Source organism: Leuciscus leuciscus (genome assembly GCF_965113295.1).
Source record: "Leuciscus leuciscus genome assembly, contig: HAP1_SCAFFOLD_421, whole genome shotgun sequence".
Classification (NCBI taxonomy): Eukaryota; Metazoa; Chordata; class Actinopteri; order Cypriniformes; family Leuciscidae; genus Leuciscus; species Leuciscus leuciscus.
Genome location: NW_028118318.1, coordinates 1 through 12,221, shown reverse-complemented (window position 1 = coordinate 12,221; position 12,221 = coordinate 1). Strand labels below are relative to the sequence as shown.

General features: G+C 38.4%; 1 long non-coding RNA gene across 1 annotated transcript; it reads right to left on the bottom strand.

Moving 5' to 3' along the window:
- Positions 1–319: 319 nt before the first annotated feature.
- Positions 320–9,652, bottom strand: LOC309491670. The gene is made up of 4 exons (XR_014203246.1): positions 9,487–9,652; positions 4,403–4,578; positions 577–3,319; positions 320–336 (listed from the first exon to the last, which is right to left on the bottom strand). It is a non-coding gene; the product is annotated as an uncharacterized lncRNA (long non-coding RNA).
- Positions 9,653–12,221: the final 2,569 nt, after the last annotated feature.

Here is a 12,221-nt window from a genome sequence, read left to right as displayed (position 1 = left end):
AACTTATATTATTTATGGTATTATATTATGGTGTTCTTCATTACTAAGGCAACTGATAGATTTAGAGGTACCTTGGTGTCCTTTGGAAGCTGAGGAGCGTGTCCATTCGCAGCTTTGGCTGAAAGATAAGCACAAAAATGTCATCAAAATCCTTTAATATATCAAGATCTATGATACATTTTATAACAATCTATTTAGCTCATTATCTCTACCTTTAGGTGTAGGGGAGGGTGTGGATGCGCTGGAGGAGGCCTGGATAGTGCGGTTAGTCCAGCTTCCAGTGCCGGCTGCTTTCCTCACAGCGGCTTTGTAGTTTTCATATAACTGCTTACCATACTGTGACAAAATCATGACAAAACAAGACCATTAATAAGGTAGAAGAACTTTTTTTTTTTTGACAAAGTAGACAGCTCACAATAGGACCCAACACAATACAGCTACAATTTACAGTATGTTTTTGCATTGTAAACTATAATTTATAATTTAATTTGCTGCAAAAAGTTCAACTTAGTGTCTTCTTGCATTTATCATCATTATCTATTTTGGTTTTTGGTGTGTGGCCTGGTTTCTGCTCACCTTTGCAATACGTATCCCAGTCACCCACAGAGTCATGGTCAACTCATCATCACAACACAGATACTTGATGTATTGGGATTCTTTTTGAATTTGAGGATGAAGAAAGCAGATCACAGTGACCATATGAACATGACACACACCTGATATACACACCTGAGAAGGCCAAGATAATAACACTTCATTTAATTGTTTTCGCTATTGTTTCCCTGTCATTCTCTACAGATTTGTGGAACCATTCATTTTTCAGGGGTTGAATCTTTAATCAATGTTTTTTTGTTCTCAAAACAACAAAGGGTTTGGTAACAACTTACTAGGGTTTTCAGTATTAGTTCATGCTTTGCTAATATTCATTTTTCTTCAAATTGGACAGTTGGTGATATTAACATTGTTTTGATTACATATGTTATTGAGCTGCAGTTGCATAGCAGAGACAGTGGATGACACACTAAAATCACAATTTGATTGCCAGTGCCCCTCATGCCACACTTTAGGATTAGTCCTAAATATTGCTAAAATGAACCACAAAAATCTTTTGCTTTATAATTTTGAATTATTTCAAACATACAAAGAATGTATGTCCCTTTTCTGTCGGAGTCGGGGTTTAATTGTGCATGTATTACATTTATTGCATTTTTTGCGTTTTATTTCCCAATTGCTTGACAAACATAAAACACAGCCCACCCTAACCTAATCATAGCCTGAAACACCCTTGATGATTTGTCATGCTTTCTTAATGAGATGACTGAGATAACAAATGATTTTATGTGGGGAGGGAAAGGAGTTAAAATAGCAAGGAAACATTAATTGCAAGTTATAAAGAAGGAGGATTAGGATTGATTGACTTAGAAGTTAAAAAGAAGGCCATAAGGGTAAAAACGATGAAAAAGTATTTATGTGATAAAGTGGAGTATGGATGGAAAGGTTATATGAAGGATATGCTGGACAAATGTAGTGGATGTGGGGAAGAAGGGCTTTTTATGGGATTGAAAAAGCCGATGTATGACAAAATGCCGCTGTTTTATCAGGAAGTGCTAAGTGTGTGGGCAGAGGTCATATACAGAAATATACAGTATGAGTGTGAATATATAAATCAAGTTTTAAAACAACCGATATTTTTATATCCAAATTTTAGAATGAAAGAGAGAGTGTTTTATGACAAATTGTATATGAAAGCAGGAGTGAGACAAGTTAAGGATATAGCATATGATGTAAGAGGGTTCTTACCTAATAGAGCCTTATATGATTGTGTTTCGGAGTGGGATGATGAAATCGAAATGTCAAAAGTGGACTCGATGTGTGAAAATATTAAGACAAGTCTGCCCAGAGCCTGGGTAGAGAGTATTGAAAATGAAACTGTTAAACCTGGGGAATGGGGATTGCCAGATTTGTATTTTAGAGTTTGTGGTTGCGCAATAAAGACTCTGGATATATGCGGTACAAAGAAATCTCCTCTCACAATAGGCCAATGTCTGGGTATCTGAGAGAAAAACCTGGGCTGCGTTTCCCAAAGCATTGTGAGATAAGTTGATCGTAGAGGACATTGGTGGCAAATGGTCTTCACGATCAACTTCACAATGCTTCTGGGAAACACAGCCCTGGACTGGAGCTCAGAGCCACTGCAGAGAGAATTACACAGAGCTGGCCAGTGAAATGAGACAACAGATACTCACTGTCACACATGCCTGCTATTATTATGGTTACAGTTATAATGCATGGATTGATTTGCACAGAAACAGAGTTTGATCAGATCAGAGAAGCTCTTCCTGCACATATTCAAGGTAATGTTCCACAATGGTTTAAGTGTCCCAGGACAGCAGTGAGCTCAACACTGCACAGCTGTGTCTTTAAAACACTTTGGCCAGTGGACAAATGAGAGCTACTTTTGACAGTTTGCATTTCCTCTATTACAGTGGTGAGATATTATACCTTCTATAATAAGAATAAATGAATAAACATCATGTTACACACAAAAACAAGCAAACTGTAAATTCAATAATCTTTTATGCTCTGTCTTCTGTTTGCTTTCTTGTGAACATGATGATCATCAGATTGACCCATCATTTCAGATGAATATGATCATTTTGTGCAGGCTAAATAGGTCTTCATCCAAAATGAACGTTATCTTATTAAATTCAAATTATTATGTAAATACACTGTACAAAAAACTGTTTTTTTTTTTTTTTACTGATCGGTGATGGGACCGAGAGTGAAACTTACAAGTGTAGAATAGGTTAAAGAAAAACAATGTCGCAATGTGAAACCATCATGAAAGTTTAAATATTTAAGTAACAAAACAAATTTTCAGTTCAAGAAGAATTTCTTAGATGATGACTTCCGAGCAACTTCATCATTGATAAATGTAAAACCAGTTCATAAGAGACATAAGGGTGCATTCCTGTACACAAAGAAAATGTATTAAGGTTTCATGCTTTTTCAAACTGTCTTTGGATCTGAACCAAAAGTAAAAAAACAACAACAAACAAACAAAAAAACTTGCAGCTGCACATACAGAAAAAATAAATAAAATAGTAATGTCACAGTCTCTGCGTCTTCGGTCTCTGTGTCTTCGGTCTCTGTGTCTTCGGTCTCTGTGTCTTCGGTCTCTGTGTCTTCGGTCTCTGTGTCTTCGGTCTCTGCGTCTTCGGTCTCTGCGTCTTCGGTCTCTGTGTCTTCAGTCTCTGTTGACTGTGTGACTGTGACGTCTCTGTAGCGGCTCCTTATTCACCATCAGCTGATCCTTAAACTACAATTAAACACACAGAGTCACATATGGAGTATGAGACATTACTGCGGTCACATCACATCAGTAGATTCATTTCAGAACAAACACAGGCAGAGATACATACAGAGTACATTAATATTACAGCCAGAGATATAAAGGTGAGGAGAACATCAGAGCTGTTGTTCTGCACGCGGGTGAACGTCAAGATGAGGAAGATCCTGATCAAGACCATTGTGAACAGATCATCGTGTCAGGACCACTTCCCACTTACCGTCGTGGAAACGAAAGGTTCAGTCGATTATTCGCATTATATGAATGATGTGATGAACAGAAACTACTCTCTCAATTAATTGTAATCTTTTCTGGGAGTGATCTAGATTCTTCTGTGACAATGTCCTGCAGCCGAGAGTCAGAGCGGCCCTCCTGTCGGACAACATCTATGTACTAACTGATTAAATGATAATACGGCATATGTAGTCCATTCCATAGAGACTGTGTGTGTTCTCAGAATAATGAGAACAAATAATGTTTATTACAGGATCTAAATAACTGAGCAGTTAAACTCGCTGTTCTCCAGAAAAATCCTCCAGGTTTTGCACATTTTTAGGTTTTCCAGAATCTTCTGCATATTTGACACCTTTCCAACAATGACTGTATGATTTTGAGATCCATATGTTTCACAGAAGACAAAATAATTACAATTTATCCTGTTCATGGAATTTAAAAAGTTTACACACCCCAGCTTTTAATGCATTGTGTTGCATCAGAAAAAAAAAGAAAAGAAATTTTTTATATATATATATATATATATATATATATATATATATATATAACAAATATTTTACTAAAATATTAAACTAAATGTTTACTAAAAACAAAAAACAAAAATGTTTTCTTCAAGAAATACTGTGTAAAACTGATGTTATTAAAATAATATGCAGGGGAAAACCAAGTCCTATGTTTGGTGGACCCTTTGTGTTACAAACCTTATTAATATTCCAAAGTATTCTAAATAATTTAGATTAGGTTACAAAGCTTGTGTAATCTAATGAAACATGTTACAAATTACTGTATTTTGTAATCTGTAGTAAATAATCTACTTACAAAATAGTGTCTCCAGTTTATAATGTGGATCATTCTTCAGATCAGAGAGAAGCTTCACGGCTGATTCTCCTAGTTTATTCTCAGACAGATCCAGATCTCTCAGGTGTGAGGGGTTTGATCTCAGAGCTGAAGCCAGAGCAGAACAACCTTCATCTGTGACTCCACAATCCATCAACCTGTAGAGAACAATGACACACTCTTCACTCTCTCAGTTCAGATCAGTTTAGCAGTGAATCCATTATTAAAGAGAAAATACAAACTTAAAGCACAAATAAAATGTTTTGATGGATCATTGGACTGAGATCTAAAATGTCACAGAGCTCAAAACATGATTATTAAACATCTAGTCTTTAGATCTGTACTAATACAGTAATAATAATAATAATAATAATAACTTTAATTTATATAGCGCCTTTCACAAAGCCCAAGGACGCTTAACAAACAGCAAAGGGGGGGGGGGGGGGGGGGGGGGGTAATAAAGGGGAGTAAAACCAGGGCAGCTATAGCCCATATGCCTCAGCGAAGAGGTGTGTTTTAAGCTGTTCTTTGAAAGTTGCCAGGGTAGGTGCAGAGCGGATGGCATGAGGAAGTTTGTTCCAGAGTGATGGTGCACCCACACAGAACGCTCTATCACCAAACGTCCGTAGCCTGGATTTAGGGACAGCGAGCAGGTCCTTGTCTGAGGACCGCAGAGACCGAGCTTGATTGTAGGGGTGGAGTAGATCAGAGAGATACTGGGGTGCAAGTCCATGGAGCGATTTGTACGTCAGGAGGAGGATTTTATATTTGATCCGTGATTTAACTGGGAGCCAATGAAGCTTCTTCAAGATTGGAGTGATGTGAGATCCGAGTTTAGTGTGGGTAAGCATCCTAGCAGCAGAGTTCTGTACGTACTGGAGTCTGTCAGTAGCTTTGCTGGGCAGACCAAGCAGGATACCATTGCAGTAATCGAGTCTGGTAGTGATGAAAGAGTGGATGAGGGTCTCAGCTACAGAGTTGGAGAGGCATTGTCGGAGTCTAGAAATGTTCTTGAGATGGAAAAATGCTGTTTTAGTTATGTTTTTGATGTGTTGCAGGTAGGAGAGAGTGGAGTCCATGATGACGCCCAGGTTGCGTATTTGGGAAGATGCTGATATTGAACAGCCATCCACATCCAGTATAAAGTCATCAACTTTTTTAAGAAGTGACTGTGGAGCAAACACCATGAGTTCAGTTTTGTCTTTGTTGAGTTTGAGGAAATTACTGTCCAGCCAGAGCTTTATGTCCTTCAGGCAGTTGATAAGTGTCAATGGTGGAAGAGGAGTGGAAGGCTTAGTACTGATGTAGAGCTGGGTATCATCAGCATAACAATGGAAATGTAATCCATGCTTCCGGATGATCGACCCAAGAGGTAACAAATAGACATTGAATAGTAGTGGGCCAAGCACCGATCCTTGTGGCACGCCATGTGAGACTGGCGCCAGTTCTGAACAAATATCCTTAATGGTGATGTATTGTTGCCTGTTGGTGAGATAGGATTTAAACCAGGAATACACAGTACCAGTGAGGCCAATGAGATTTAAAAGTCGAGTGAGAAGAATGGAATGGGAGACCGTATCAAAGGCAGCAGAGAGGTCAAGAAGTATTAAGATGCAGACATTCCCAGAATCAGCTGCCATGAGCAGATCATTTGTGATTTTAATTAAGGCAGTTTCCGTACTGTGCTGTGTTTTGAAACCAGATTGAAATGGCTCGTAGAGGTTGTGTTGTAGCATATGATCGTTAAGTTGGGAAGCCACGACCCTTTCCAATAACTTGCTGATGAATGGTAAGTTAGAGATTGGGCGGTAGTGGCTTGGATCATCTTGGTTCAGGCCAGGCTTTTTAAGTGTAGGGATCACTGCAGCAATTTTAAAGCTGGTGGGGACCACACCGGAAAACAACGAGGTGTTGATGATGTTGACAAGGGTGGGAGCCAGAGTTGGAAGACATGCCTTAACCAGTGCAGTCGGCATTGGATCCTGTTTGCTGGTTGTAGCCTTTGCCTTTGACACCAGCTCAAGAACTTGAGCTGTGTTTAGCATGGAGAAAGATGAAAGGGAGTCCTCCAGCGTGAAGGCAGTAGTGAGGTTTGTGTCAAGCAGCGGTAGTGTCGTTGAATGCAAAGAGCTGGACTGCTGCAATTGCTGGTGGATAGATTCTACCTTTCCCTGGAAGTAATCCTGGAATCTGGAGCATAAGCCAGGAACGTCAGATGGCAGAAGCGTGTCAGGTGGGCAGAGTAGGCGATTAATGGTGGAAAAGAGTTGTTTAGGTTGATTTTGTTGGTTGCCGATGAGTGTAGAAAAATAGTCGTTTTTGGCCTTGGACAGAGCATCTTTGTAGCTCTTAACATGGTCGTTGTAGGCTTCCCGGTGGACAGTGAGGCCAGTTTTTTTATGATACCTCTCCAGCCTCCGTCCTGTGGCCTTCATAAGGCGGAGTTCAGCAGTAAACCAGGGAGCAGGGCAGGAGAAGGAGACAGATCGAGTGATGAGAGGGGCAACAGAATCCAGACTACGCAACAAGGCCAGGTTATAGTCATTAACCAAGTCATCGACTGTACAGTTTGAAGGATAGCTGATCAGATGGCCTTCAAGGATGTTTGATAAGTTTTGAATGGATACTTGTTTGATGTTTCGATATGTAATGATCCTTTTCGCACACTTCCTGTTTGTGCTGTGAACAGTAACAGAGAACATGACTGCATAATGATCAGAAACAGCCAGGTCCATAGTTTGTAGATGGGTTGGGGTTATACCAGAGGAACATACCAAGTCCAGTGTATGACCTTTAGTATGTGTGGGGCCAATTACATTTTGTGTAAAATTAAAGCAGTCCAATAATGACAAAAAGTCTGTTGCATAGGCATTTTTGGAGTCAACATGAATGTTAAAGTCTCCAAGTAAGATGGTTGCTGGAGAGGTTGGGCAGATCAGAGCAAGAAGATCAGAGAGCTCAGGCAGGAAGCTAGTGGATGCTTTAGGCGGGCGATAGATAAGAACCACTTGTAGCTGCAGAGACCCAGATAGAGCAAAATGAATGCACTCAAATGAATTGGCATGTTCTGGAATTTCTTGTATCTTGAAATCAGCATGATGTATGACAGCCAGTCCCCCACCACGTCCAGAACTACGAGGCCTTTGAATGTATCTATAGCCTTGGGGGGTAGCTTGGTTAAGTGCAAGAAAATCCATTTGATTCTGCCAGGTCTCAGTTAGACAAAGAAAATCAAGTTTCTTGTCAATTATAATGTCATGAATGAGTGGTGCTTTGTTATTCAGTGAGCGAGTGTTCAGTAGCATAAATGAGACAGACATCAGAACAGAAGCATTAGAATGAGAGATGACGTCATCAACAGCCCGTTCTATGGGCCGTAGGTTGAAGAAGTGTAGGCGCGGCTCGTTCTGATGACGTCGTTGCTGAGTAGTGAGAGACCGAAGAACAGGAATAGCTTGTGATGTCTCCATGTAAACAAACTTATGTCGCGCAGCCCTGTGCACATAGCGAGGGCGGCGTAAAAGATGGAGAGATTTAATCACCTCAAGGCTGGCAGTACTCGGTACGATGTGAGAGTTGAGATTCTTGAGTTCCATAACGCAATATCTGAGGAAAGCCATGATGGCCAGGAGACCACTAGCTTGCCGCTAGCGTTAGCTCAACTTACAAGCCACAAAACCATCCACCAGAAAGTAACACGTCCGAACTTCAACAGAGAACACCAAAGGTAATCAAGCCATTACCAGAGGTAAAAATTACTGCCATTGACCGAGATGAATTACTGCTGTTAGCAGTTGCTGTTAGCAGTTTTAGAATCATCAGAAAGTAGCCAAGATTGATAAAATAGCCTGTCCATTGTAGCAGGAGCTTGAAATAACAGAAGAATAATCGCAGAATAGCTGTAGTTTAGCGATTTTTTGTTTGTGAGCATGAGAAGCGGCGACATACACGCCAGCGTCCTCTCAGCAAACTGCCCCAGTGTTTACAGTGAGTACGTATGGAGTAATGATTTGTTTTAATTGTGTAAACAATATTTTAAAAACAGTCCCTGCAGAAAGATGAACGTGATGAACTGCAAGAATAAATCCAGCATGTTCTTCATTTCTCAGTTCTGAATGTGTTGAGATCGAGTCGGTTTAAAATCAAGAGACTGAAGTGTTGATTGTGATGTGACAGTGTGTATTTCAGTGACTCAGTCCTGCAGAATCATGTTCCTGAAGAGAAGCTCATGTGTTCAATCTGTAAGAATTGATAAATTAGGAAATGCCGGACAGTCTGTTTGGGGAGCACCCAGACCCTGAGAGGACAAAGGACCTCTCTGGAAATTACCATTTGAACTCAGCATTTGTGAGGCAAAGTTACACCTCAGAACACATCTCTCCTCCTCTTCCTCACTCCCCCTCTCTCATGCTGAGACCACATGCAAATTTCCATTGTTAAAAGATATTTCCAAGTGAAAGAGGTCCTGGCTATTTAATGAAATGCAGCAGGGAATTCGAGGCCTTTTTCTGTACCTCAGATTCGCCCGTGAGGCTGAGAGAGAGAGAGAGAGATCTTCAGCCTCATGTATTTCTTATTGTTGGGTTTGCATCTCTTCTCATTTTCCAGAGTATTTGATGTTTTGTATCGATTATATTTGAATTGATTAAGAAATTGGCATGATACATTTACCTGACATAATAAATTGTTATATTTGATTATTCTAACTGACTTTGGCATTATTTGCATTAAAGAGTTAAAAGGAATAGTCAAATATTCGCTCACAATTAATGATCCACAGATATCATTAAAACCTTTTCATTCATGGAGTCAGATGAAATAACCAGAGAATACATATTCAGATGTATTGCATTTAATCAAAAAAATACTTTGCCTCGAGAAAAGGACAGTAACACGTTAAGACCTTCCGCGCTGGTCGGATGCCGGACTTTGGGACGATTTAGCGTGAGCTTACAAATCACTTACAGTTCAATAAGCTCAATAACACAGCAGCAGAAAAAGGCTGAACATTTCAAATATAGGAGACTTTACATTGTGTTTCATGTGTGAGTCATATATGATCTTACCACAGTGTCTCCAGTTTACAGTGAGGATCCTCCAGTACAGCAGAGAGCAGATGAACTGAATCTCCTAGTTTATTCCCAGACAGATCCAGATCTCTCAGGTGTGAGGGGTTTGATCTCAGAGCTGAAGCCAGAGCAGAACAACCTTCATCTGTGACTCCACAATCCCACAACCTGTAGAGAACAATGACACACTCTTCACTCTCTCAGTTCAGATCAGATCAGTTTAACACAAGGGTCCGCAGCCGTACTGCAGGGGGTCCGTCAATTAATGCTTGATCACAAATCATTTTTTGTTAAAAAATTAAAACATGGGTAAAAAACATCACAGTCAAATTTAAATATAAGCACTCTCAAACGAATGCAAGATCTTCCTCAAACAACCTTCATCTGTGACTCCACAATATTTCAACCTGTAGAGAACAATGACGCTGTGTAAACAGTGTGTAAAATGACCATTTTATTAAAGATTACAATGTGTGATGTGATTTGAATGTAGTGACAAGCAATGTCACTATATCCTACACTGCTTTATAAAGGATGCCGGTTCTCCATGAACTTGAGGAGAAACTGAGGGACAAATACCATGCAGTGCTGTAACTATGGAGTGATAAAGAGATAACATTAATAACACCTGAAGTGTAACTTTATCAATTAAATGTACTATATTTTAGTTCAATAATATTAATTTAATATTTTGAAGATTTTTGTTTCTAAATATTTGTCCAATAATGATCCATTAATGGACATTTAAAATTATATTTTTTTCTAATATGTTTATTACTTATATTACAATTAGATTTCATGCTTAGCATTTAGCATGCTAATATATGCTATTGCTAATTAATAGTTTCGTAGCAATCTAATACAATCTTATAACTCAGTCATGTGACACAAATATAAGAAATTGAATGAATTAATCCAGTTAGGGAACCATATTAAAATCACTTTAAAACTTCTTCATTGGGTTACTTGGAAATGACTTGATTCCACGATGTTGACATTATGTGAACAAATTATCTTTGTTGAACTTAATTGGTTCATGTGGAACTGATGTGCATGATTCAATCATTTAAATCCTACACACTTTTTCAGTGCATTGTTTTCTGTATTTTAAAAAGAATTTTGGATTTACTGTAAATCCCTCTGGTCCTCTTCGTTTAGGGGTCACACTTGGCTCCTTCGCGGTCAAAAGTGACCGAAGCCTTAAAATGTCTTTTTTTTTTTAAGGAAAACCAATGTAATATATTTTTGTTCAATAATATTTTTTTATTATTATTTCGAATTTAGAAAGGTTTCTATGGTAGGCTACTATGCAATAATTATATAAAAAAAAATGTATGAGCATTTTGTTCCATTAGAATTCATATTTTTATTTGTATTATTATTTTTCAATAAATGCAACATGTCACATTAGTGCAGGCCTTTAAAATCCATTTTTTGAAGTGAGAAAAGCGTCATCCAGTGGCGTTAAAAAGTAAAAACTTGTGTAATGTCGTGTAACCGCCTGTAGGCTGTACTGTTGCTCCCTATATAAATACATAGAGAGGCTTTTTGATTCCCATTGTTTTTTTTAGACATGATTTCTCCATTTTATTAGTTTTTTTATTAATTTTTTTAATATATATTTAGACATTCTAAAAGACTACGTTTTGTCAAGGTTTAGATAATTTTGTTACATAAGTATCAGGTTTTGCATTATGATTACAATCAAACAATAATGTTTGGTTAGAAAAGGAACACAATGCAAACATTTTTGTTAATCAGTATTTGATCATTAAAAAAATCTAACAAAATAAGGGATGGATAGTGATAATTCAAAACACTTTATACAGACATTTTGCAATTAATTGGTATTTTATTCAGTTTCATTCTATAAATGGTAATAAAACTTCAGAAGGGAACAGCAATTATGATCTAACAGCAAAAACAATAAAATAACAACAGCAAACAATCATTATCAAACTGTAGGTTAAAAAACAGGAATAAAAATGTAATTATAATAATAAATATTATTTTAACTATGTACATACAAACTGTAATTATTTTATGTATTGTTGCATATGCAACAGATATCAGGAACACCTATTAGGCTAAAATGAGACCAAACAATTATTATTGTGTGTGTGTGTGTGTGTGTGTGTGTGTGTGTGTGTGTGTGTGAGTGTGTGAGTGTGTGAGTGTGTGTGAGAGTGTGTGTATGTGTGTGAGTGTGTGTGTGTGTGTGTGTGTGAGAGAGAGAGAGAGAGAGAGAGAGAGAGAGAGAGAGAGAGAGAGAGAGAGAGAGAGAGAGAGAGAGAGAGAGAGAGAGAGAGAGAGCGTGAGTGAGTGAGTGAGTGTGTGTGTGCGCGTGTGCATTTGAGCGAGAGTCTCTTTTGTATTTCCTTCATTTATTGATTTTATTTTGCATATTATCAAAATTTGCTGTTGCAGTCTTACCAGTTCATTTCTCTCTGTGTCTGTGTGTGTGTGTGCGTGTGCGTGTGCGTGTGCGTGTGCGTGTGCGTGTGTGTGTGTGTGTGTGTGTGTGTGTTTGTACCACCAAAAGTTTCTCTGAGTTTTCGTATTTCCCATTCATTTCCTGTCGGTCATTTTTGAAGGAACCAAGTGTGACACTTTTTTTTTTACGACCCTTTACCATATCCGAATCATGTCTATGATTATTTTGTGTGTGTTCACAAAGCTAATACAACAAACGTCACCAAGTGTCATCCCATTCCGATTAAATTAAAAACGTG